Raw genomic sequence first — 26,906 nt, forward strand, 5'->3', positions numbered from 1 at the left:
CAGTTATTCAAAGTCTCCCTGATGGAACCAAGTCCTATAAGTGTCTTACTCCACCATCTTGATTGAGACCTAGAAAACTTTTAATGTTTTGATTTCTCTGACAATATTTTATTTACTTTTACTGTTGAAGGAGAGTTTTATAAAGATATACAGTTCTAGATTGGCAGTTACCTTCTCTCAGAACTCTGAGTAAGTATTATTTTAGTGTCTGATGGCTTTTATCTTTTGGAATCTGCTGCTAGTCTAATTGTCAGTCTTTTGTAGCTAATCTTTCTAGACAATTCCGGAAAACTTCTAGCCATGATCTTCATCAATATTACTGCTCCTGTTCTGTTTCCCCTTTAGTAACTCCAGTATATCAGACTTCTTCATTCTATTCTCTGTCTCTTTTTTTGCCTCTGTGTTCATTATTCTGGCTGTTTTGTGTTTCTTTTTCAGATCTGTATTCCAGTTTAATAATTCTCTTTCCAGTTGATTCTGGTCTGCTGTTTGTTTATTTTTCTAGTCTACTCTTTGATCTGTTCATTAGCTTTTTTTATAATAAAAAACGTTATTAGAGAAATTGTGGGTTTACAGATCAACGATGCATAAAATACAGGATTCCCACATACTACCAACTCTTGCATTGGTGTGGAAGCTTTGTTATAATTAATGATAACACTTCTTTTGTAATTCTGGTTTTTTGACTGTAATTACATTTGTTATAATTGATGGAAGATTATTAAAGTTGTTCTGTAGCTATTATCCATAGTTTACATAGGGATATTTTCCCCCCATATTCCCAACCTATTTTTTTCATGTGTATCTTTTTTTTATTATTCATCTAGTCATAAACTGGATAAAGGGAGTGCCAGTCACAAAGTTTTTATAATCACATGGTCACACAATAAAAGCTATATAGTTATACAATCATTATCAAAGATTGGGGCTACTAGATTACAGTTCAGAAATTTCAAGTATTTACTTCTGGCTCTTCTAACACAATAGAAGATAAAAAGAAATATCTCTATAATGAATCAGTAGTCATAATCATTTGATAAATCATAATTTCTCAGTTACACCTCCTCCCTCTCATTTGATCATTCTCTCAATCTTCAAGGATGTCTGGGCAATGACCATTTTAACTTTTTTGTGTTTATGGGGTAGAGGAATGAGATTGGTTGATGTTCTTGGAGAGACTGGTACTTTTGAATTTCAGGGTTTATCAGAGGAATGATCTGGAGGCCTTAAGATTACCTTACTAACAAACTTTTAAGAGTCTTAGATAGAGCCGAGGGTATTCTTTAGTGTTTTCAGGAATACTGTTGGTTGGAACTTGGCATACTGTGGCAATTTGCAATATCTGGCTGAAGCTTGCATAAGAGTAACCTCCAGAATGATTTTGACTCTATTTGAAATCCCGTAGCCACTGAAACTTTGTCTTGTTTCATATTCTTTTCCCCTTTTTGGTCATGAAGGCATTCTCAATTCCATGATTGCAAGTCTCATTTCTGGGAGTCATGTCCCATGTAGGGGGAGTGTAGGGAGTTTATTTGCAGAGTTGGCTCAGAGAGAGAGGCCACATTTGAGTAACGAAAGAGTTTCTCTGGGGGTGACTCTTAGGCATAATTATAAGTAGGTGTGCTGGGTTGGAAAGTGTTGTGTATCCCAGTAAAGCCATGTCCTTTAATCCTGATTCAGCACTGTAGTTTCGGTTCATTATGTTTGAGGACAAATTGCCTGTAGTCCTTTAAAAGTGACCTCCAGAGTTATAAACATTCATTTAACAGATAGTAATGGTCATCCTTCTGTTCTTGGAAGGTGTGTATAGGATGGTGACAAAGACAGATTGCGTTTACTCTTCTTTTGGAGCTTAGAATCTAGTGAGGAGTACATATAATCTATAAGCAAGACACCTTTGATTAGATTGTTTCTGTGGAGATTGACCCACTCAGCTGGTGTGTGACATTGTGGTTCGATAACTTCCATGGAGATGTGGCACAAGCAATTAATTGTGGGTGTGGCCTTTTGATTAGATAGAGATGTGACCCTGCCCATTCAACGTAGATTAGTTTACTGGAGTTGTTTAAAATGGGAGACATTTTGGAGAAAACACAATTGTTTCAGAACTGACAGAGACACAGATATTTGGAAATGCTTGGAGTGCTGAAAGGAAGAGCAGGAGCCTAGACATGGGTGTTTGGAGCTGCAGAATCCAGCAGATGTCACCATATGCCTTCCTTTGAGATGCTAAGCAAGCCAGAACATGACGTTGTATCCCACAGTAGGTAAGAAGACCCACAGACGCTTAGAGAGGAAATTACTGAGAGGCATCAGAATCTTGGAGCAATGGAGCCAGAACAAGGACTAGCAGATGCCAGCCATGTGCCTTCCCATGTGATAGACATTGGCCTTTCTTGAGTCAAGGTATCTCTCTCTGGATACCTTAGTTTGGACATTTTTATGTCCTTAGAACTGTAAACTTGTAACTTAATAAATTACCTTTTTAAACAGCATTCCATTTCCTGTATACTGTCTTCTGGCAGCATTTAATGAACTAAAACAGTAGGCTTAGTTTTGCCATTGCAGAAATAAGTTTCATAATGGCAAGCCTCAAGATCAAGGGCTTGGCTTAATAAATTGGGAGTCCATAATGCTTGAGAGAATATGAGGAATTCCCCAGGTGGGGAAGTTTAATAGTACCACATTAAAAAATATCTTTTAATGATTGATTAATTTCAGTGATTATATTCAGTAATTTTCCAGATTAATTGGTCTTTCTTTGTATGGCATCTTGTTTCTTTCTCATGGTTCCAATTCTGTCTTTAAGGATTTTGGATATTGTAAAAATACTTATTTATTTTATTTTATTTTTTTTATTAATTAAAAAAAGAATTAACAAAACATTTAGAAATCATTCCATTCTACATGTACAATCAGTAATTCTTAATAACATCACATAGTTGCATATTCATCATTTCTTAGTACATTTGCATCGATTTAGAAAAAGAAATAAAAAGACAACAGAATAAGAATTAAAACAATAATAGAAAGAAAAAAACAAAAAACCTATACCTCACATGCAGCTTCATTCAGTGTTTTAACATAATTGCATTACAATTAGGTAGTATTGTGCTGTCCATTTCTGAGTTTTTATATCCAGTCCCGTTGTACAGTCTGTATCCCTTCAGCTCCAATTACCCCTTCTCTTTTTTTTTTTTTTAATTAACGGAAAAAAAGAAATTAACCCAACATTTAGAAATCATACCATTCTACATATGCAATCAGTAATTCTTAACATCCTCACATAGATGCATGATCATCATTTCTTAGTACATTTGCATCGGTTTAGAAGAACTAGCAACATAACCGAAAAAGATATAGAATGTTAATATAGAGAAAAAAATAAAAGTAATAATAGTAAAATCAAAACAAAACAAAAACCTATAGCTCAGATGCAGCTTCATTCAGTGTTTTAACATGATTACTTTACAATTAGGTATTATTGTGCTGTCCATTTTTGAGTTTTTGTATCTAGTCCTGTTATACCATCTGTATCCCTTCAACTCCAATTGCCCATTATCTTACCCTGTTTCTACCTCCTGCTGGACTCTGTTACCAATGACATATTCCACATTTATTCTCGAATGTCTGTTCACATCAGTGGGACCATACAGTATTTGTCCTTTAGTTTTTGGCTAGACTCACTCAGCATAATGTTCTCTAGGTCCATCCATGTTATTACATGCTTCATAAGTTTATCCTGTCTTAAAGCTGCATAGTATTCCATCGTGTGTATATACCACAGTTTGTTTAGCCACTCTTCTGTTGATGGAGATTTCGGCTGTTTCCATCTCTTTGCAATTGTAAATAACGCTGCTATAAACATTGGTGTGCAAATGTCCGTTTGTGTCTTTGCCCTTAAGTCCTTTGAGAATACTTATTTATATTCTTTGTCTCAAAATTTCATTGTTACAGGTTCAAATTCTGCTCCCTGATATTTTTGCTGAATTTCACTTGAATGGTTTGTTTGTGCTTTGTAATTCCAGATTTTGAATCTTATGTTTGGCAGAATTTTATCAGTGTTGAGGGTAACATCTTCCAGATAGGATTTATATTTCCTTTTTGCTAGGTGTCTAGAGTTACTACCAATCTGAGACTTGGTGTTTCTCTCTTGGCTTAGGATTTCTGGGCTATGCTAGTTGTGTAAATCAAATTTACCTTTGTGAGGGTAGGCCCTGTTATAGATTCTCAAGGGAGACTTTTTCTTTTTTCAGTCAGCATTCTGCAAAAGAACAAGTTTTTGTTTTTGTTTTTTAATTCTGTCTGTTGGTGCAGAGACATTTTCAGTCTACTTTTTAACTGAGGGTAAAATCCTTCAAGATTCTGGCTTTATGTGGGTCGCTATAACAACTCCCTACCTTGAAGAAAGAACCATGTTTCCACCTCCACCCATAGTTCCTGACTTGAGGAATGCGTGGTCTCTAATTTAACAGTTTTTTTTTTTACAGTATTGGGTTCATTATTTTCAAAAGATCAGACAATTTTCATTTATTTCTGATCCCACTCAACCTCATAAATTGCCTATGATTGTGATTCAGAAATTATCTTTCGTAAGTTTTCAGCTGTTTATATCATGACTAAATGCTAGAGTTTTGGAAATTACCGAAATATAAGAGTATGTCCTTAAGTATTTATTAATAATAGTTTGATCTGTATAATGACTTAATACTGAGAGACTTGTATGGTTAGATTCCTCTCTTGATCCACAGCTATAAATTTTTATTTTCAAATAGAAGAACCAAAATGTTAAAGCTACAGTTAATTGGTCAGTACTTACAAATACTAGTCTCAGTGCACTTTCTAGATTGCTTTCTGGTTTATCAATTACATCTTGACTTTTTGTTTTGTGGCAAAAGCAAACATTTGCTGAATATACAGTGTCCCTTTACCAATTCTTATATAAATGTAATAATGTTTAGAAGAATGATTAACTTGAAGAAAATATTAGTGTGATCATTTGATTCCAGTAAAAGGCTTTTCAGAAATCTGTCCTGCAGTTTCTAGCCACATGATGGAAAAATATAGTAATAAAAGTGTTTTTTTCTTACTCATCCCAGTCTTTTTAAAACTTAGAAGCAGCTCCAAAAATACTGGTTTGTGCTTTCTTTCTTCCCTTCTTTCTACCTTATTCTAGGTATTTTATATAAGTGGAATCATATAATACTTGTTCCTTTGTGTTTGACTTATTTCACTCAGCATTATGTCTTTGGGGTTCATTCAGTAGTAGCATGTATGAGAAATTAGTTTCTTTTTACGGCTAAATATTCTTCCTTTGCATGTGTATACCATGTTTGCTTATCCATTCATCTGTGGATGGACATTTGGGTTACTTTCAGCATTTGCCTGTTGTGAATAATGCTACTTTGAGTATTGATGTACATATATCGGTTCAAGACCCTGCTTTCAGTTATTTGGGGTATATACCTAGAAGTGGCACTGCTAGGTTATATGATAATTCTGCATTAACTTTTTGAGGAACTGAGAAACCATCTTCCACAGTGACTGCTCTTACATTTGCACAAACAGTGAGAAGTGTTCCAATTTCTCTGGTTAATGTAGGTTTTTAAATAGCACATATATTTATTCTTCACTTTTTTTTCCCCATGTAGTCTTTGTCTTCATCTAAGAGTTGGTTAATTATATCATGGTAAAATCACAGGCTATATCAATTTTTTTCATCTTAGGTTTGTCAATCTTGATGATACAATGCAGGCTCACTTATTTGGTTAATTTTTAAGTAGACATCATTGGTAATCTTTAGACCTAATAATTTACTGAATCTCAACCTTAACTTTAATAGGTTTAACTTGTCATTCATTGTGATTATGTTGTTTACATTTTTTATCCAGAAAAACAAAATCTGTTTTGAATATGAAAGTTCACTTATCCTCAACCTTGCTTGTTCCATAGTTGCTTCCTCTTTAAATCCTGGATTACCTCTTTTAACAACCATCTATCAAATGTTAAGTAGGCAAAGGATATTATTTATTTACTGTTCATAATATTTTTTTTGAACTCCTATGTGCCTGGCCCTGTTCTAAGTACGGAAGGTCCCTTTCCTCAGTTGGTTCATGGCACTTGTGGGAGAGGTGCCAGTGAACCAGAAACTCGTGACTTAGTATAGTGAGTGCTATGGTAGTGAACAAGAGCGCTGTGGGACTTGAGACATTAAACTTCAGAGTAGAGGCTCATAGGAGGTTTTCCTTCACAATATCCTTCTTGGCAAGGAAGGCAAAAACAGGGCATTCCTCAAATGGGAAATTGCTGAATGTAATTTAGTCTTCTGAAAGAATGAATACCATGGTCAGCATGGAGGAGTTAATATCCATATTGTATTATCACTTCTCAGAGCAGTTATTTTGGGGAACAAAAGCTATGAGAAAGTAAGGGGTACTCTTAAGTCCTCCCTATGGTTCTAGGATAATCTCTAACTTAAGTTTCATAACTCAAGAGTGGCATACTGTTCCTGAAGCTAACTTCTACAGAGAAGTTATACCATCCTTATAACCTTAGCTTTGGTTTGTTTTTTTCTCCAGCCTTTTAATTCCCATTGAATTTTGCTCTCTCAGCTGAATCTCTTTTACTATTTTGTTGCTCTCACAGCTGCCTGGTGGTATTTTTGTTTTTTAAATCCAGAGCCATAACACTGCATATGAAATTGGCCTACTATGAAATTATCTATAGTGAAAAAGCACTTCTCTACTTTTTAACTCCATTACCACTAATCTTGTGACCTTGTTAACCTCTTTGAGTGTCAGTCTTCCCATCTGTAAAAGGAGGATAATAATAGTTCTACCTGATAGTGTTGTTGTAGGACATACATGGAATAAGTATATGAAGTACATATTCGGATTTATTCCAATGACATTTGAAAAGTGCTTAGCAGCAGTTACATCCCTAAGGGCACAAAAGTTTGTACACAGTTAGCTTTTAATGTCTTCTGTTATTTTATGCCTTTAATGTGCTTTGTAATTATCTCCCCTCTCATTTTTCCTTTGTTGAGGGTTCAGCTTTAATTTTTTTACTACTTTAAGCAGAATGAAAACCCATTTATTTCTCAGGCCCATCCATTAAGTAAATGCTTGTGGTTCTATTGTGCTAGGCTTTGTGCTAGGCATTAGGGATATTAAGATGCTCCCGGAAGAATAGAGAAAACCCGCGAAAGCAGCTAACAGTATGAAGAGTTCTGTAATGCAGTTATTTACACAGAGCCTGAAAACACAGCTGAAGGAGCTCTAAATTTGTTCTGAGTAGATACGAGAGCAGGCACATTCTTTCTCTTGCTCTCGTCACTGTATATATGTGTATATATTATGTATTTATCTTTATGTGTACACACACACACACACACACTCCCCCCACACACACACACACTTCCCCCCAAGAGGGAATCCTTTAATAGAGACCGGTACAGAACAGGAGTCCCAGTAGGAGCCCCAGTAGCCTGCTCATGCTTGCAGGCTCACTCTTTTGGCTCCACCTCATCAGGGCCCATGGCTTCCCTCCTTTCCAGTCTTAGGGATAGGCCCACAGGTAAATACAATAAAGGTGGTTTTAAAAAATTTACTAGCTAATTTTTTACTTTCAAGGATAAAGAGAACAGCCTGCTGGAGAATTTCTGCTTAGAACTGGGTTTGAGCAGCATCGTATCCAGGGAGAAACTCACTGTTCCTGGTGATATCTGTTCAGAGAAAGGAGCACAGGGAATCCCTGCTGTACAAGAGAAGGACTTGCTTCCTTTACGTAGCTTTTCTCCTTTTTTCCAGCTTTTAGTGTTTTTGTGCTATGTACATTGTTGCACTAAAGTAGGTTATATTTAAAATCTTACTGGGTGTATAAAGTGGAATAGCCCAGCAGCCAAGGAGGGCTTTCTTATACCAAGACAGGTAAAGATATAAGTATTAAGGTGTAAGTAGTCACTACAAAGTCAAAAGTCTATGCCCCACCCCTGCACCCTAGTTCTGTCATTGAAAGAAGGCAAAGAGAAAATAATGTAGCTTTTTTCCCAGGTGTTATTTTACTACTGCCTTTCTCAGTGATGAATACATTTTCTTTGCATATACAAAGTGGAAACCAAACACAGGAGTAACACAAAACTTGAAAGCAAATACATGAATGTGTATGTTCTCTTTTTTTCTTCCTTGTGAAAATAACTTATATGCAAAACAATAAATTTCAAAGCACACCGCAACAATTAGTTATGAAACAGATTTGAAGGTTTGGTATGGGTTACAAGTACGCAATTTTAGGTTCTCCTTCTAGCTGCTTCAAGACACTGGAGACGAAAAGAAATATCAGTCTTTTGACTCAGCAGTCATACTCATTTTTTAAATCTTATAACTCCACCTTATCCTTTGATCTTTCTCCCAGTCTTTGGGGATATTCGAGCTGTGCCTATCCTAACCGTTTCATGTTGGAAAGGGCTGTCAATAATATGGGATAGGCGGATGGAACTAGTTGATATTCTGGAGAGGCTGGCCCCTCTTGGGTTTCAGGACTTCTCTGGCCTAGGAACCCATCTCGAGGTTAGGTTTCTGGAAAATAAATGTGCCTGTTCTTGATCTGTACCTCATACTACCAATCTTCCCTCCACTTCCCATGTTTCTTTCTTTGATCATTTGTATATAACAGACATTAGCTCTTTTAATCTGTAGAACTGTTGAGATATAATTTTCCTTGTTTTATAGATGAAAAAACTGAGACTCAGGAGTTTAAAAAAACAAAGTCAAAACAATTGTGTTTAAAATCCACGTTTAAGTGGGAGAGCTCTTCTTCAAACCAAACATTTACTCCAAATCTTCTGTCTCCTCCTCCTAAAATGAAGTTTAGAGTTGTACTTAAAAGTCCTAGACTGGGCCCAGCTAATAAATTACTGGACAGATGGCCAATACTTTATAAATTTTGTTTCCCTCACTTAAGAAGCTGGGAAATTGTATTAGATGATTCTCTACTTTTAGCTTGCTGATCTCTTCTTAGGCTCTTTCCATTTCATTCCTGTCTGAAAATTATTATTCTATGAACAAAGTACAAGTTATACAGTGTAGTGGAGAATGTTCTAATACTGAGATTGCAAAGGCAAGACTATTTGGAGGTGCTTAAAATCACTTTTTAAATCAAAATAGTGTTTGATTCTGAGGAAGTGGAGATGGAGAATCAGTGGGAAGAAGCATCAGGGAACTTTCTGGGATTAAGATAATTCTTTATATTTTTTTGTGAGTGTGTAAAATATATATACAAAAAAGCAATAAATTTCAAAGTACATTTTAACAAGTAGTTTTAGAACAAATTTCAAAGTATAGTATGGGTTACAGTTCCACAGTTCAGTTATTTCCTTCTAGCTGCTCTAAGAGACTAAAAAGAAATATCAGTATAATGATTCAGGAGTTATACTCATTTGTAAATCTGATTTTCTGTGTTACAACTCCTCCTTCTCCTTTGATCCTTCTCCTAATGTTTAGGGATATTCAGGCAATGACCATTCTAACTTCTTCATGTTGAAAAGGGGTGTCAGTGTTATGGGGTAGGGGGATACCACTAGTTGATGCTGTTGGAGAGACTAGTAACTTTGGGTTTTAGGATTTATCTGGCCTAGGAACCATCTCAAAGTTTTAGGTTTCTGAGAAATAAACTTACTCAAACTTTTATAAAGTCTCAGATGGAGCGCTGGGTATTCTTTAGGGCTTAGAGGAATACAGTTGATTGGAGATTGGCGTACCATGGCAATTAGCAATATTTAGCTGAAGCTTGCATAAGAGTAATCTCCAGAATAGTCTCTCAACTCTATTTGAAATCTCTTCACCACGGATACCTTATTTTTTTACATTTCTTTCCCTACCTTTGTTTGGGTAGAATGAGTTCTGTCTTTTTTCTTTCTTTTTTTTTTTTACATGGACAGGCACCGGGAATTGAACCCGGGTCCTCTGGCAAGGCAGGCAAGCATTCTTGCCTGCTGAGCCACCGTGGCCTGCCCAAGTTCTGTCTTGATAGTAGCTTGGGTACACTGGTACTCTTAGATTTTGCATTTCATTGTATATAAATTTTATATCAAAAGATAAAAAGTCATAAGCAGACACTGAACTCTGGTTGATAATATGCATGCTGAAGTGTTTGGAGGGAAGTGTACTTATATCTGTAATTTACTTCAAAATCCGTTAATATGAGATAATTAATGGGTGGAAAGAGGGATGGATAGTTTAACATGTGATAAAGCAAGTACACTATAATGCTAATGGGAGGACTCAGGTAGTGCTTATATGGTGTTCATTGTAAAATTCTTTAAAAGTTTCAGTATGATTGAAATTTTTCATAATGAATAAAAATTTTTGGTAAACTATTGGGAGGGCAAAATCACTTTTAGAGTGAGGTGACAGTTTTTCATAATGGTAGCCTCCTCACTTGATGAAAAGATCTTTGTTATGCTACCCTGGACTTCAGTTATACTATCAAGAGTTTAAATGACCTAATTTAACCAGCTCTGACCTTTCCTTTCCTTAGCCAACCTCTTGTAAGTGAGGAAGTTCTTTCTCTTGAATATTTTAACCTAGCTTGAATGGCCCACAGAGCTGAAGCTTGCCAATCAAAGCTCATCCTTGTGATTATTTTAGTCATTAATAATTATGGCATATTTCTAGAAGTTACCATCAACCAATGATTAAAATTCTCTCCTCCCCCTCTCTACTGCAGATATCCTTGACAGATGATATTTGTTCAAAGGGGAAAAACCTTTTTTTTTGGTTTCCTTCTTTCTTACGATTTGATCAGAGCTTTGAGGTGCCTTGTATTTCTTTAACAAATTATACTTCATGCTTTCAAGACTCATAGCTCTTTAATTACAGACAACTTCTCTTTGTGCTGGTTTGAAACTTATGCACAGTCTTTCTTGCTCTCGAATTTGGAACAGAGCATGTCTTTCCTTCATTTCATAAATCCCAGACTTTTAGTAGTGCCAAATTAAATGTCCCATCCATGTTATGTTTGAGAATGTGCAGGCATTAGGAGTGCATGAACTCTTGTGCAGCCAACATGGATTGGTGGGTAAAGGGTGGGGAGGCCCTTAGGACAATGAATTAAGTCATGGAGAGACATAGTTTCCTGTAAAAACTAATAAGATAGCTAAAATATGTTTTGAATTATTTTGTTCTAAAAATGTCATCTTTTTCTTTTTCCTAACTTTCATAACAATAACTAATCACAAGTCATTTTTTATACTGAAGACACAAGTCATTTTATAAGATTTGAATGAAACAAATATGTGAAATAAAATTGAACTTGGAGAGCAGGGAGAGAAGGGATAGAATACTTCTTGAGTTGCACGCAAGCCCTATACTCTATAGTTGTTAAGCTTCCAACAGTTGATATGGAAGTTTTACTCAAAATCCACAAAACTCTGAGGGGTGGGGAAAAGGAGAAATTTGATTATAATAAGATTGCATCTGTAAACATACATGAATCCCTAAAACAGGCAAATATATGTGAATGCCAAGTAATATCTGGGTTAACCAAGAAAAACTTGCTTTTCTGCATGATTGTGGTGAAAGCACTGGTTCCCAAGAACTTTTACATTTATAAGGATTTTTTGTAAGGGACTAGCAACACATTGGGCAAGCAGCTTTGTAATCCAAAAGTATTGGTTGGATTTAACATACTATGGACATGTGAATTTCTGAGAATGTCACACCTTGTCAGTGCCAACAAATCAGTGTTTATTACTGTTATTAAATCTGATGTCGTTGGCAAATTTTCCTCTTTATCATAAGGATGGTATTCAAAGAGAGAATTTTTTTTCATGTATTTTTCTCTGATTGGGGTGTTTTTATATATTTTGTAAGCTATGAAATAATACTGGCAAGTCCCAAGACAAGATCTGGATTTCATTTTGTCTCAACTCTGTGTGATCTTGCGCACATTCCTGACATGTTACAAACAGCTTGTGTCTCTGAATGTGCAGTATCAATTTTCAGTGGTGAAAGCCCCAAAAGGAAACAGGCTGATTCTTCCATGTGCAAACAGCTGGGCTGTTGTGGATGGAATTAATTGCTGATATATATTGGCTGTATTTTTCTTCTCTTGTCATTTCCTTTGCAGCTGTGAAAATGAAGTTTGACTTGAAAACAGACATTTCCAGCACTGCATATCCAAAAAGTATCAAGATGCGGTTCTTCTAAAAGAGTCTCCAACTGATACCTTTTGAGTTGTTCAGTTTGTGGATGGGATGAGGTAGAGCAAGAGATGGTATCAAGTAATTCATAATTACATTTATGGTTGAAAAAAATTAAATCAGGCCCTTGGACATGAAAAGGGATATTTTGGAGTGAGTTAATTTATCATAAGGTAAGACTGACCTCATAATCCACAGAAGGCTAGATCAGTCAGCACCCCTTTCCAGTATCCTGAAAGAGGGTGTTCTTAGCTATCTTTCAAAATATTGGACATGTAGAATGTTTGGGATTGATTTATTCTTCCAATTTGTGTAGCAGTTGGCAAGTATAATGCAACAACATCAAAAAAATAATATTTTCTTGGTTTCCTGCCAAAGTCTTTTCCATTGTTTTTTTAAATTCTATAGTCTGTTTTTTACATGTTGGTTATTTTACTCAAGAAACATTTCATAAGTTATAGGAATTCAATTAAAATAATGATTGTCTCTCTCTCAATATGCATATACAGAAAGAGGTACTGGTTAAAATCACTTTAAACAAAAATGAAATGTTTGATAATAATTTCAATAAATTGTTAAATGATTTTAGACACTGTTAAAAATGTCTAGGAAATATTTAGGTGTAGCTCAGGAATATCTTATTTGGAAACAGGTCAGTAAAAATTAATATCATGCGAAATTATTTAGAAAAGTGGGTGACTACAAAATTTAACAAACTATACTTACCTGACAGGGGCGATACCATGATCATGTAGGTAGTTTTCCAAGGGCGAGGCTTATCCATTGCAATCTGGATGTGTTGACTCCTGCGATTTCCCCAAATGTGGGAAACTCAACTGCATAATTTTTGGTAGTGGGGGACTGCGTTCGTGCTCTCCCCTGGCAAAAGAAAAAGAGAAAAAAAAATTTAACAGACTACAGTCTGCACACTAGTAATTTTCATCAAAATGATTTTCCTTCTTATGTGTTAATTTTAATATCCTAATAAAGGCAGGCCTGTAAATCAAATCCCTTATTTCTTTAGCTTTTGGAGGCAACTCTTACTAATTGATAATGGCATGTTTTTATTCTTTCTTGATTGCCAAAAGAACCAGAATATTGGTGAGGAGAGAACAGGAAATGTGCTTGTATTCATATTCAGGTTCCCTGAAAATAGACCGAAATAAAGTTCTAGAAAAAGTATTATTTCTGACACCTTGAGATATTTAAAAGCTGCTGTTGCTAAACTTAGAAGTTGGCGAGGTTGGACTTCCTTTATACTAGTCCCTTCCCATCTAACATTATGTTGGTTGAGCAGTATGATCTACCTTGCATTTTATCTTTCTGTCTCCCAGAAAAAGAAATGTCAGTATTTTACTTCAAGGGAAGAAAGCTGATTTGCAAACATGAACCCGTCCTCTGTTTCTTTGAAAAGGATTAACCAATTAATTTTTACTCTGAAGCCCTGAAAAAATGTTGTGGTAATAAAAATGTGTGCCTGCTGTTTGCTGTCACTGAAGCCTGCATGGGTGTGTTGTTTCCCCTCAGAGTGGGCTCCACCCTTGCTCTAACCATACCGAGTGTAGATATCTTGCTGTTTAAAACAAAGTTCATTTTTAGGGCAGCATTGCATCAGAATTGCCACACAAAAACCAGCTTAAGAAATGTACAGCCGCTTCAGTTTTGTTTTGTAAGTAATGGATTGTCTATTGTAATACCAATAGCTCACAGCTCAGGGTGAAGCATAGATAAGATGGATGGTTAATTTTGTGCCAGCTGCTAAGTAACATGCAATAATCTTCCAAGGGAGGAGTCTGTGGCTTTTATCACTCAACTCATTTTTTTCACTTGTCTGCTTTTTGTTTGTTTGTTTGTTTTTTAACAGTTATTGAATTGTTGTTGTTGTTTTAACTGTTTAGGGATGACATTGATTATTTAAACTAGGGAAAATACTGTTATTGTCCCAAATGTGCTAACTAAAAAATATTTGAAGTAATGTTTTGAACTGAAGGTTTTGGACCCATATAGTTGTTGACTATACTGTGTTCTGAGACATCGTGGCATGAACTTTGTGTGTAAGAATGGGTAAGGCAGCATCTTAAAGAGCCTTTTATTTCTATCATAATGATGCTTTGTCCTATTGCTACTGGGTATTTGTCAGAAGAGTTGGGGAGGCCTGAAGCCCAAAGTTCTGTTCCATGCCTTGACTGTTCTGTGCTTCTGTGTTCTTTTCTACAGTCTATGATGTGAACAGTAAGTTGAACTGTAAGAGAATTATGTTCATTGAGGTACACGTTCGGTAATTTTTTTTCTTTGCTAATGGGTTTTTTTTCCTGGCCTCACATATTGGAGTCCTGTTTGCAATTAGGTTTTAAATGCTTATGAAGTATTTAATTATGCACTGATGGAAGTAGGCATGATGAAAGAGAGGCTGTGCTTTGTGAGGTCTGTACTGAATGCTGTCTTCCTCCAGTGTTCATTGTGTACCTTTTTGAGCTAGACACACCCATTTGGTGCAAGTTTAACAGCCTGCCTCAGTTGCAATCAAAGCTGAATGTTGAAAATGGTAGATTTCTCTAAAGTTTACAGGAGTGACATTGTGTCATCCTTTGTTAAGACTTAAACTTCCTCACATCTCCTTGCTTCAGTTTCCTTTTTGAAACTTGCTAGTGATTGTATTTAGCTATCTCCTAATCTCACAAGAATGTAAAAATAAAGTAAAAGCATGGTATTGAAGAAAACACTACCCTGGAAATTAAGAAATTACAAGTTATTTCATATTTTTGGACATTAGTTTCTTCACCTGTAAAATTAGGAATTCGGGTTAGTTCTTCAAGATCTTTTCCAGCTGAGAATACCCTAGTTCTTTTTGTAAAGGCACATGCCAGTACCAGAAATGCTAAAGGGAATGTATTGAAATTAAGAAAAAATATTTACATGTTAACCCAGAATCATTCTTATGAAAGATATGAAAACTAAATCTTTGCTTTAAATAAATTGTATGTGTCAGAAAATTTGGAAATTTACTTTTTAATATCTGAGCTATAGACCTAACTATGTAAATCTGTTTACCAAGAAAAGAAATTTTCAAGTTAAAACTAGTCCATCCTCTTGCCACAAGTGTAGTGGATTTCTTTCCTTAAGGCATTACCTACAATTCAGTATATAATTATTAGTTGCATAGCTTTTGATAAGTAGTTTTCAATCTTTTTTTGACAGCAGCATAGTAAGAAATACATTTAATATCATGACCCAGTACAGACACATGTACTAAATAATCTCTGAAATGTTTCCCTTGCTTTAATTTCCTGTTTCATTTTTGAAATTAGTGGTTTCTGTCTTTTGGGCTAGATGATTGCTCTTGTCCCTTTGAACTCTAGGAGAGTGCAGTTATACTTGTGGTTTTACAGTTCCAGAGCAAAGCTTGCCAACCAATTTGCTGTTAGGTAGTAAACTTAGGCGAGTCTTAAAATAGATTGTATTTGAAAGTTCTATGCAAAGTCAATATTTGGTATTTCCAATAATGCTTTACTTATTTTTTCTTAAAATGATTATTTAATTCAATTAAAAGAGTGGACCAGGACCTGTATAGCTGCCCCCAAATTCCTTCCTGTTTATTTCAATATGCTATACATAGTTTATCTGTTTTATGCGTACTATATTATAAAAACAAATGCATATATCATGATATGAAAAGGGTTGGAAAGTCTCTTTCCTAGAGAATTATATATAATGTATCATGTAGATTAGAGTGCCAAATAACCATTATTTATCTTTCTTACCACAATGTTGTTCCAGAGCTCTACAGAAGTCCCCTTTCTGCTTTAAAGTACTTTTTAAAAGCTATTGATTTTATAACTTAAAAAGATACAGATAGAAGTGGTGATAGGTTGCTTGAACTGGAGTAGCGGCTGTGGAAATGGTGACAAGTAGTCAACTTTGGGATGTATTTTCAAGGTAGGGTCAACACGATTTCCTACAGATTAAGTGTGAGCTGAGAGAGACAGAGAGGAATTGAGTCCTGAGCACCTCGAAGATGGTCCTGCCATTTTCTGAATAGGGAAGGCTGATACAGAAATGGGTAAAGGAGAGGAGATCAGAATTGAATTTGGGGCATGTTAAGTGAAAGATGTTTACAAGTCATCCAAGTGGAGGGCTCAAATAGGAAATATTGTTACTGTAAACAAAAGATACATGTGGTAAAAAGATGAAACCTTACAAAATGGCATAAAACAAGATGTCCCTCTCTGCCCTAATCCTTCAGCCCCACTCGGGGATTTTCATCTTTATTTTTGCAGAAAATTTCTATGCATGTGAATGTATGTATGTGTATACCTAGATTGATGTCTTTTTAAAAAACTCAAAATCATACTACATGTACTATTATATTTCATTCCCTGCCCCTCACTTAACGATGTTTTAGAGATTTTTCCATGTCAGTACCTCTAGAGCTATCATACTCTTTTTAATGGCTGCATAGTACTTCAGTGTGTGAATAGATGTACTACTATAATTTATCAAACTATTCCTTTTTTCATGGCTATCTTGTTTATTTCCAGTGTTTCCCCTCCTCACCTCATCCTTATAAAATGTACTCATGCTGTCAGTCTTCTTTCTTTTCTCCATTTTGGACAAAATCCAGAACTCAGATGCCATAGAAAAGGAGTGATAGTGTGTGTGGACGCAGAAACCCCCTCATCAACTTCTCATCTAACTAAGGTATCAAGGATAGGCCCTTCTATCCCAGCCAATCGTGAGTGGTTAACAGCTACCCTAGAAGGGGATCGCTTCTCAGCGGAATAGTGACAGAATGTTGGGTTGGATATTAGGGAACTTGAGTGTGGGACTGTAGACACGTCATCTAAGATCCTCAGCTATACCATCTATAAAAATTAAAGTTTGGAATAAATTTAATGTCCTTTCCAACTTTAATATTTACATCATTTGTTGTTGGAGTATTTTAAACTATATAACCCAAATTGTATGACGTTCTGTTATTTAAATTAAAGACATCTTTTTGTATATATTTTATGGTCTGTAATTTTTTCAGCAGCAGTTTGGCTTGGGCTATTTGAAGGGTTAAAGATGTTAAAAAAGGAATGTTGAATATTTTGCTACATTTTGTATAAAGTATCCTTTTAAAGAAGTTAATTTCAAAAGTTTAAAACCCATTCCAGAAGTAAAAGCAAATCCTTTTTATCAAACCTGAATACCTGAGGAAGAAGATTTGGAGGGAGGTTGAGGTTTGTTTTTAAAATGTATCATAATAATTTTCAGTGAATCTGTCCATTCAAAGCTAATCTGTTTAAAATTGCTACAATATTCTAGATTTCTAATCCATCTCCTTGTTTGCTTGAATGCTGAAATTGACATTACTTGACCTAACTCAAGTTTTCTGATTTGGTGGGGAGGAAGCAGTATTAGAGGTGAACTACAACCTATCATCCTGCCAGCAAAGTTATAAGGTTACAGAAGTAGGGATTTTTCTTGCATCACACATAGGAAGTTTGGAAGTACCTGTTTCTCAATTTTATTCTTATAGTTCAGTCAATTGACGGCTGTCCTGAAAGCAAAATGGTATAAGAATTTCATCATGTTATTTGTATAATTACAGCAGAAGGATAAAAAGACATTTGCTTGACTTAGAGGTAGGGGTGTCTATGTGTGTTTGTATGCTGATTACCCTACTTCTTGGCAGAAGGCTTGATATACCCTGAATAAGTATACTGTTCTAAAATATGAGACATTATTTATTATCCGTATGTATAAGGTAATTGTACTACTGGTATCCCATGTTAATTTTTATATAAATTGGTTTATATTTTTTATAAATTGGTTTAGTTTAGCAAAATGTATTGAGGATCTTCTTGGAGCCAAGCTCTGCATTAAATGATGGGAGTCCTGAGATGACTGAGACGATTTCATTGGAATCTCCTAAAATGACAGCTATACCTACTTCTTACATTGTTGGATTTTTCTAATATCCACTGGTGTGTAGAATTGGGCATGGAGAGTTCTTCAAATTTGAGTCCATGGAAAAAGATAAAAATGCAGTATTTTAAAAAGGAGGTCTTGATGTCTGGTTAGAGGAATATCAATCATTGTGGAGGCACATTTTTCTCTTCTGTGTGGATTTGCTAGTGACATCAGTTTCTCACTCATCAAATTCTAAAATAAACAATATCACGATGCTTGGACTAATTGAGCCTCAGTTTTTGCCTACTAAAATGTATCTGAGATTAAAAAAAAACCTGTTACAATTAATGTGACTCATATAATGACTTCTAAATAATTGCTTGTATTAAACTAAGCTTGAAAATGGTTACTTATGCTATGTCTTCCTGATAGCTTCTTTGTCAAGTTACCCCATCCATTGTGGCATTTACAACTAAGGAAAATTTTCATAGTTAGGGATATATAGTAGTAGGCTGTTGTCTTCAGAATGTTGAATAAACTTTGTCTAAAACATTTGAAACCATTTTTGGAAAACAGTCCTATAATAGCAAAATTAAAATCAAATAGATTGTCATTTGAGTTGAAGCAGAAAGCCATTTTCAATGTGAGAGAGAAAGAGGAAAGAGGAGGGGAGGAGGAGGAAGAGGAGAGGGCAGGAAATAAGCAGTAGTTGTTTAATCATTACTCTGGTCTGTACGCAATCCCAGGAGGGACTGCTGTTTGTCCTTTGAGGCCCAGCCTTTGACTAGGATCCTATGACACACAGTGGGAATTCACTTCCTATCAGGAAACACTGTTTTTAAATATATTATCTTGTTGAGACAACCGCAGTGAACAATAGGCTATTAATTAGTTAGAATAAGTGTCATAACTAAACCAATATTTACTTTGTTTTGAATATTATCCTAAAAAATAGCTTTGGTCAGACTTCAAAATACATTTGATTATCAGTAACTGCTGAGCATAAAATCCATGACATTTAAAAAGAACAGAGAAGACAAAATACTTTAGTAATGATAAACTTTTGCAGGTTTATTCCACTCACTGCCTTTTCATACAGAGACAAGAATACATTAAGTGATTTCAGGTATTTTTTCAGGTGTGAAACAATGTCCATTTAAAAATTTATTTTGAGTTTTGGAAGACAGGCCAAAAAAATTGCGCATATATATATTTAAAACGCTCATACTCAAGTTCCCTTGTGGAATAAATATCAAACCCTATTCAGATTTAGTTTTGGATTTTTATATTTAAAAAATATTTGGTAATACTGCTTATATCTGAGCTGGAAACCTTTTTTTCTTTTTAAACTTTTCTATTGTATGGTATATCATATATACAAAGCAAAGAAATAGAAAAGCAATAGTTTTCAAAGCACTGTTCAACAAGTAGTTACAGGACAGACCCCAGAGTTTGTCATGGGCTACCATACCATCCTCTCAGATTTTTCCTTCTAGCTGCTCCAAAATATAGGAGATTAGAAGCTTAAATTTTTTTTTAATTATCACAATCGACTTTCTTTTTTTGTGAAAAATAACATATATACAAAAATAAATTTCAAAGCACAGCACCACAGTTAATTGTAGAACATATTTCAGAGTTTGACATGGGTTACAATTCCACCATTTTAGGTTTTTGCTCTAGTTGCTCTAAAATACTGGAGACTAAAAGAAATATCAGTTTAATGGTTCAGAATTCATATTCATTTGTTAATCCTTTCTTCTCTGTATAATAATTCCACCATCACCTTTGATCTTTCTGTCCCACTTTTTAGGAGTGTTTGGGCTGTGGCCATCTAACTTTTTCATGTTGGAAGGGTCTGTCACTAATATGGGGTAGGGAGATGGAACTGTCTGAGGTTCTGGAGAGGCTGGGCCCTCTAGGTTTCAGGACTTATCTGGTCCAGGGACTCATCTGGAGGTTGTAGGCTTCTGAAAAGTTGCTCTAGTGCCTGGAACCCTTGTGGAATCTTATATATTGCCCTAGGTGTTCTTTAGGGTTGGCTATAATGGGCCTGGTTGGGATTTGGGAGGTTATGATAGGTAGCAATGTCTAACTGAAGCTTGTTAAGAGTAACCTCCAGAGTAGCCTCTGTCTGCCACTGATACTTTATTGGTTATACTTGGTTTTCCCCCTTTGGTCAGAATGGAATTGTTGATCCCATGGTGCCAGGGCATGGGCTGGCAACCCTTTTAAAGTTCAAAATTACTAGGAAAGAGAAAGCTCCATTCAAGTGGGTGGTCAGTTAACATTAAGCAACCTGTATAATTATATGATATGAATGCAATTAAGTATCAGCTGGAAGGGAACCTGGAGGTCATCTGATTGAACCTCCTCATTTAGATGAAGAAGCTCAGATCTTACCTCTTTATTGAAATCTTCCTTCATTGTCCTTTCCCAAAATTCTCTTTATAACCAATCCTCAAAAACTATTGGATATCTTCTATTTACCTTTCATTTGGCAGTTGTCATAAACTGATGTTTTACATCAGTTGTCTTTCCATGTGGAGAATCCTGAAGGACAGGACCCTTTCCTGTCCCTTCATTATACCCTTTGCCTAACAGCTGAATTAATACTTGCTGATTAATTGAATCATTAGCTTTTGGGGTGATTTTTTTGTAGCATTATTTACAATGAGTCTCATTATTTTTGGTAGTAAATACTATTTTTTTTTTAAATGCTCTTTTTATACCCTCAAATTTTTTGTGTTTACTTTTCAGCCCACTTAAAAGATTTCATATGCAGCTCACAATATTCAACCTCAATCACCTTGGGTATCTGGTCACTCTGATCAAACTGCAGTTAGCCCAGTTTTCAAGGTTTGCTCTAAATTCTCTGCCCTAGCTCTAAATTCAACAGTCCTACTCACCTTACTGAATTTAATAAGCCTTTATTGAATAACTGTGGAATGGGCAGGAAAGAAAGGAGAAAAATTTTGACCCAGTTACTGGGACACACAGACATATCCATATAATTTAAAGGGAACCCAGAATATGACAGTACTTTGGGACCACGAAGGAGGAGATTAGGAAAGTCCTAATGGAAGAAATTAACTTTTGAGTAAGACCTCAAAGTGTGGACTAAGATTTGGATAGATAGAGATGAGAGGATAAAACAGTCCTAACTGTATAACAAACTTGAGAGAAATGACTTTTGTTTGGGAAAGTTGTCATTTTCCCCTAAGACTGCAGGATATACTAGAAGTCTCTTCCATGCTTTCTTTTTTCAAGGGCCTGAATTATAACCTCCCTGGCTGATTACTGTTTTAGGATGAGACTCCACAATGCATTTTTTTTCCCTTGTAGGAGGGGCTAAAGAAAATTAAAATAGGTAGCTTTGTGCTTCCCAGTTGTAACCAAGAACCTGTAGTACCTTATGGATACTTAAAATCACAACTTGCACTCTATAGACCCTTTCCTTAAAAGTGGAGATCCAAAAATAGACATGAAATATTCACCAAAACACTGGAAAGCTAAAGTTACTAAGCTCCATGAAAATTGCTTTTTATTTGACAATAAAGTACTTGGTAAAGGCTTTAAGTCCAGCTAAATAGGCGTCATAGAACTAAGCTGTGAGTCTAGTCTTTGTGATCCTCAGAAAAACAAGAATCCTACTTCAAGCCTGAATTTAAAATATAGCAAGCAATTTAAGTAGGCCCTTCAGGCATGTGTGAGGGCACAAAAAGCTGAGTCATACAGTTTACTCTCTAGTGAATTACCATGAAAGCTTGAAAGAGAAGGATTTTCACTGTAGAAAATAGTATAATTTGTTCTAAATCCTTATGAAAACCATACAGAAAATCTGTTTGTATGTTAGGTTGTTAACTCTAAGTGCATACATACATATACTTTAAAATAAAAAAAATTGAAACTGGAGGCATTGGGTGACGTTTTTTTCATGAAATTAACATTTTATTTATTGTACATTAGCTTCTGAAATTAGATTTTTGCCAAAACTTTCAAAGAAATTGAAAAACTGCAGTTCATATATCTTTTCTTACATTGAGAGAGCATATAACCTACATTTTATGTATCATATTCTTATTTAGGTTATATGAAAGGTGTTAAGTAAGGTAAATAAAGGGACTTGGACAACCCACTCTTTATTAGAACTTGTTTCTTCATAGACAGAAACGAGAGAGGGTAGGATTGGATTTAATAATGTCTTATATCCTATTGAGCTAATCTTTAAGTTCTAAGACTACTACTCCCCTTTTGGGTCTAATTAAGAGATATTTTTGGAAGAGCTCTTATTTGTGTCCATGAATTAATATTTTATTTCTATGTTATTCTTATGAAGGCATGAAAGTTTTACTCTACATTCTTTAAAACCTACAATTCTGTTGTTTTGATAAACTTTCCTCCTTAAATCATTTGAAGAATAGCTATTGGTTTCTCTTTTTACCCCTGAATTTGATATTAATTTCTTCAGGTCTTTCAGATTCAAAACATCTAACACAGTTCTGCATGAAATTATGGAGTCTATATAACCAGAGGACTCCTTTCCCCCATCCTCTTTCTCAAGCTATGAAAGAGGATGGGAGAAAGGATAAGATTGGATTTGGTGAACGACTAGGGGATTTCACTGATTTATGATTGATTTAATAATCAAATTACCGAGTGCCAAACCTTTCATGCTTTTATGTTCAGGTACACTTTCATTTTGAGAAAATCCCGTGAATATAAAAAATGTATTTTACCCAAGAAGTTAGAGGTAGATTTGGTAGGGGAAAGGGAGGGGGCTGGAAAGTTACCAAGGATCTTAACACATTTTAGTTTGAAATAACTCAAAATTTGAAGAATTATTGGGGGGTTGAGAGGAGAGGGAACGGTAAAGAATAATGGTTAAGAACACAGATTCTGGAGCTAGGCTACTCAAATTTATATCTCAGCTCCAGTAACTTCTCTTTCCTACCATTTCCTCATCCATAAAATGGAGATGATAGTAACACCTACTTCTCATAAGGTTGTGATGATTATTAAATGGATTAATACTTAAAACAATGTGAGGCAATAGCTGGTACTCAAGAAATGTTGGATAATTTTTGGTAATTTTCCCTTTCTCTACATAGAAACTTATCTTCATCAAAAAATTGATTTTTTAAAAAAATTTCCATTGTATTTTGCTTTAAAAAAAAAAACCAAACACACACAAAAAGTGAAAATACAAAGAAGATGGTGTCAGTAATGGGGTTTGGAGTGACTGAACAATTCTGACAAGGACATGGAATCCAGGTAGACCCTGGAGGATAGGACAGATTCCCAGCAAGAGGCAATAGGAAAAAGCAATCAGTATGAAGAAGATTCAGCAGTAGTTGTCAGACCCTGACATTTAGGCAGAGTACAGTGACAGGATAATTGGGCTGAGAGTGGTAATTGGTAGAAGTTTAGATAGGGAATCAATGCCAGAGACCTAACATAACCCATGGTGTGAACTAACAGCTGACCTCAGGAAATAGTAGAGGATTTAATAGGAGGGTCAAAGGATTTAAAAAGGATCTAAGACTCACCTGGGTTCAGGCATAGGCCTGCAATGTTGAAAGTATTTGGAGTTAAGTTGAGCTGCTTGGGAGTGAGTAGAGGTGCTCAAAGCTAAACAGAATTTGATTATTAAGAATCAGATAAAGAGTTACTAAAGTGAAAATGAGAGCAGCAGCAAGACCGACGTGATGCTGAGCTGCGAAAATAGTTTCTTATGGTTTTTCATAACACCCGAGGCCCAGAGCCTGGCGTGGTGCTGAACTGCAGATGTGGGTTTCTCTAATGTAAGTAAAAATGCTGCAGCAGCATGTACGTATACATGGCAAGAAACATGATTGAGTGTTCTGTTTTTTTTAACTTGTTGCCTAAACTAAAAGATGTTCCATTCAAATGTAGTATTTCATAATTTGATAAATGCCAGAAATAGTAGAGACCACTGCACCTTTGATTTGTGGTTGCTATTCATTGTAAATCTTCATTAAATTTTGTAAAGAAATTTTTGTTCAGAAGTTGATGTGATAAGAATATTCTGTCATATTCTTGTTTCAGATTTTGTTAGAAACATTGTTTCTCAGTCTAACATTGTAGTTGACAAAGGTCCTCTCATTGTGAGTGAACGTCTATGCTACATTGTCCTTACATCTATCAGATGTCTTGTTCAGGTTGCTATTTTGACGATTTCTTTCAAAAGAGCTGACTTTTATTTTTATCTGCAAACTTGTACTATCTATCCATACTGTTTTCATGGTAAAAACACCTTGTAGGTATTATTAAGATGGAGATTCCATTGAAACAGTATCTAATATAGAACTATAATAGAGCTAAAGGATGATTCACTTGGAAAAACCTGTGTCACAAAATTAAACCTCAGATACCTGAGGTTATAAACATCTTTTTTCATGGAATTCCAAACATTAGAAACACCCAAATCTATAGGCCAAGGCTTTGATCTTGACGCTTGTTCTTGTGAAACTTATGTACTTAGTGGAGAAGCTTAGCCTACTTATAGGTATGCCTAAGAGTTCTTCTGGAGGACCTCTTTTGTTGCTCAGATATGGCCTCACTCTCTAAGCCCAACTCTGCAAGTGAAGTCATTACCCTCCCCCATACGTGGGGCATGACATCCAGCGGTGAACGTCTCCCTGGCAGTGTGGGAGATAACTCCTAGGGATGAGTCTGGCCCTGGCACTGTGGGATCCACAATTCCATTCTGACTGATGTAGGAGATGACTCCCAGGGATGAGTCTGGCCGTGGCGCCATGGGATCAACAATGCCATCCTGAACAAAAGGGGGGAAAAGAAGTGTAACTTATGAAGTATCAGTGGCTGAGTTCAAATAGAGTTGAGAGACTTCTCTAAAAGTTACTCTTAATTCAAGCTTCAGTTAGATATTGCTACCTATCATAACTTTCCAAACCCCAACCAAAACATTCCAGCCAATCCTAAAGAACACCTAGGGCAATATATAAGATTCCACAAGGCTTCCATGCACTAGAGTAAACTTCCAGAAACCTACAACTTCCAGACAGGTCCCTGGACCAGATAAGTCCTGAAACCTAGAGGGCCCAGCCTCTCCAGAACATCAGCTAGTTCCATCTCCCTACCCTATATTATTGACAGCCCCTTCCAACATGAAATAGTTAGAATGGCCATAGCCCAAATACCCCTAAAAAGTGGGATAGATCAAAGGTGATGGTGGAGTTATACAGGGAAGGTAGGTTTAACAAATGAGTATGATTGCTGAATCATTAAGTTGATATTTTGGTCTCCAGTATCTTAGAACAGCTAGAAGTAAAAACCTAAAATGGTGGAATTGTAATCCATGTCAAACTCTGAAATTTGTTCTACAACTAGTTGTTGTGCTGTGCTTTGAAATTTATTGCTTTTTTATCTGTATGTTATTTTTTTACAAAAAAAGAGAAAAATTGATTGTACTGATAAAAAAATATTTATTCCTTCTAGCCTCCTATATTTTGAAGCACCTAGAAGGAAAAATCTGAGAGGATGGTATGGTAGGCCTTGATACACTCTGGGATCTGTCCTGTAAATACTTACTGAAGCGTGATTTGAAAACTACTGCTTTTTTCTTTCTTTGCTTTGTGTATATAATAGAACGTCCATTATACAATTTAAGAAGTTTAAAAAAAAGTAAAAAAAAAAAAAAAGTTATCAGCCTTCTAAAGTAGGCGTTTATAGTAGAAACGTATTTTTGAAAATAATTTTCAAGTCTACTATCTGTGCTTAATAAGTTTCATTTTCTGTCTCAGTGTTAGATTTTATATAAAGAAAACAGATGAGGTCGTGATGATCTTGAAATTCTCCTTTTCAGCAAAAATATGAGACAGCAATTCCTTGTTTAAATCAAAGTTCATTGCAGTAGTGATGTGTTGAATTACCTATAGCTTTGGATGGACTTTTGCAGCTGTATTTTATAAGATATAGCCATGAAAGCCAAAAATCTTTAGTTGGAACATATGAAACAGTAGATCAGAATGAACTCTTGGGACTTATTCATACCCTGTGTTCTTTCATGGTTTTATATATTTTCCTCTAATTTTTTTCTTAAGGAACTTTGTCCCATATTTTTTTGGGAGAAAAAATTTTTCCCTTACCACCCTCCTGCATTCTCCTCCACTGGTCAAAATGACCATGTTAGGAATGGAACATAGATGAAGTGATAGTTCACAGTACCAAATCAATTTTCTAGACTATCCCTTTCACTGAATATTTTGCAAATTCAACTCATTTTTTTTTCAAAGCTTAACATGTTTATTTGGGATGAAGGAGCAGGGAGAAGGTAGGTAGGAGAGTGAAAGAGAAAAAGCAAGTGACCTGGGGAGCCAGCGAAAGGAAAGAGAAAATAGCTCCCATTAACTCATTTTTAATAATGAGCTTTTTAAGGACTGTTTACATGTCTTCAGAACGAGAAAGTAGAATTTCTCCAGTGCAAAATCTGACTTCAGGTTGATATAGGTAGATGTAAGATTGAAATTTGGGGAAAGTTATGCTTCCTTGTATTACTTGTATTATGATAGTCACTTTGGAAAACATTTCTAGCATAGGTATGGAGTAATAGGTAAAAGTGAATTTGACCTCAGACACTCAGACATTGCTCTCAAAAATTGTCAAAAGAAAGGCATTTAAAATTTTCAAGCTCAATCTTGCATAAATAGACTTTAGTTCCTAAAGTATGTGAGAATTGTTTTCTTTTTTTTTTTAAACGCTTTTTACCCAGGACTACCAAATAGTAAAAGAACCAAAGATTTAAGATATCGCTAGAAATTGGGAGCAG

The 26,906-nt window shown here is 35.4% G+C and overlaps 1 protein-coding gene and 1 non-coding gene across 15 annotated transcripts in view; both read left to right on the forward strand.

The window, feature by feature from the left end:
- The window catches only part of ADD3 (adducin 3), a 169,865-nt gene that overhangs the window by 71,632 nt on the left and 71,327 nt on the right, over positions 1 to 26,906 (forward strand). Inside the window, exon 1 of one of the 14 annotated variants that reach the window (XM_077125980.1) lies at positions 12,729 to 13,868. The exons of the other annotated variants lie outside the window; for them this stretch is intronic. The gene's annotated coding sequence lies outside the window, so the exon portion shown is untranslated. Of the gene's footprint in view, positions 1 to 12,728; positions 13,869 to 26,906 lie in introns of those variants that run through there. 14 annotated transcript variants of the gene reach the window in all.
- Positions 12,918 to 13,081, forward strand: LOC143654733 (U1 spliceosomal RNA). Its single transcript, XR_013161924.1, has one exon. It is a non-coding gene; the product is annotated as a U1 spliceosomal RNA (small nuclear RNA).

The sequence above is a fragment of the Tamandua tetradactyla genome, chromosome 13 (assembly GCF_023851605.1).
Source record: "Tamandua tetradactyla isolate mTamTet1 chromosome 13, mTamTet1.pri, whole genome shotgun sequence".
NCBI classification, from domain to species: domain Eukaryota; kingdom Metazoa; phylum Chordata; class Mammalia; order Pilosa; family Myrmecophagidae; genus Tamandua; species Tamandua tetradactyla.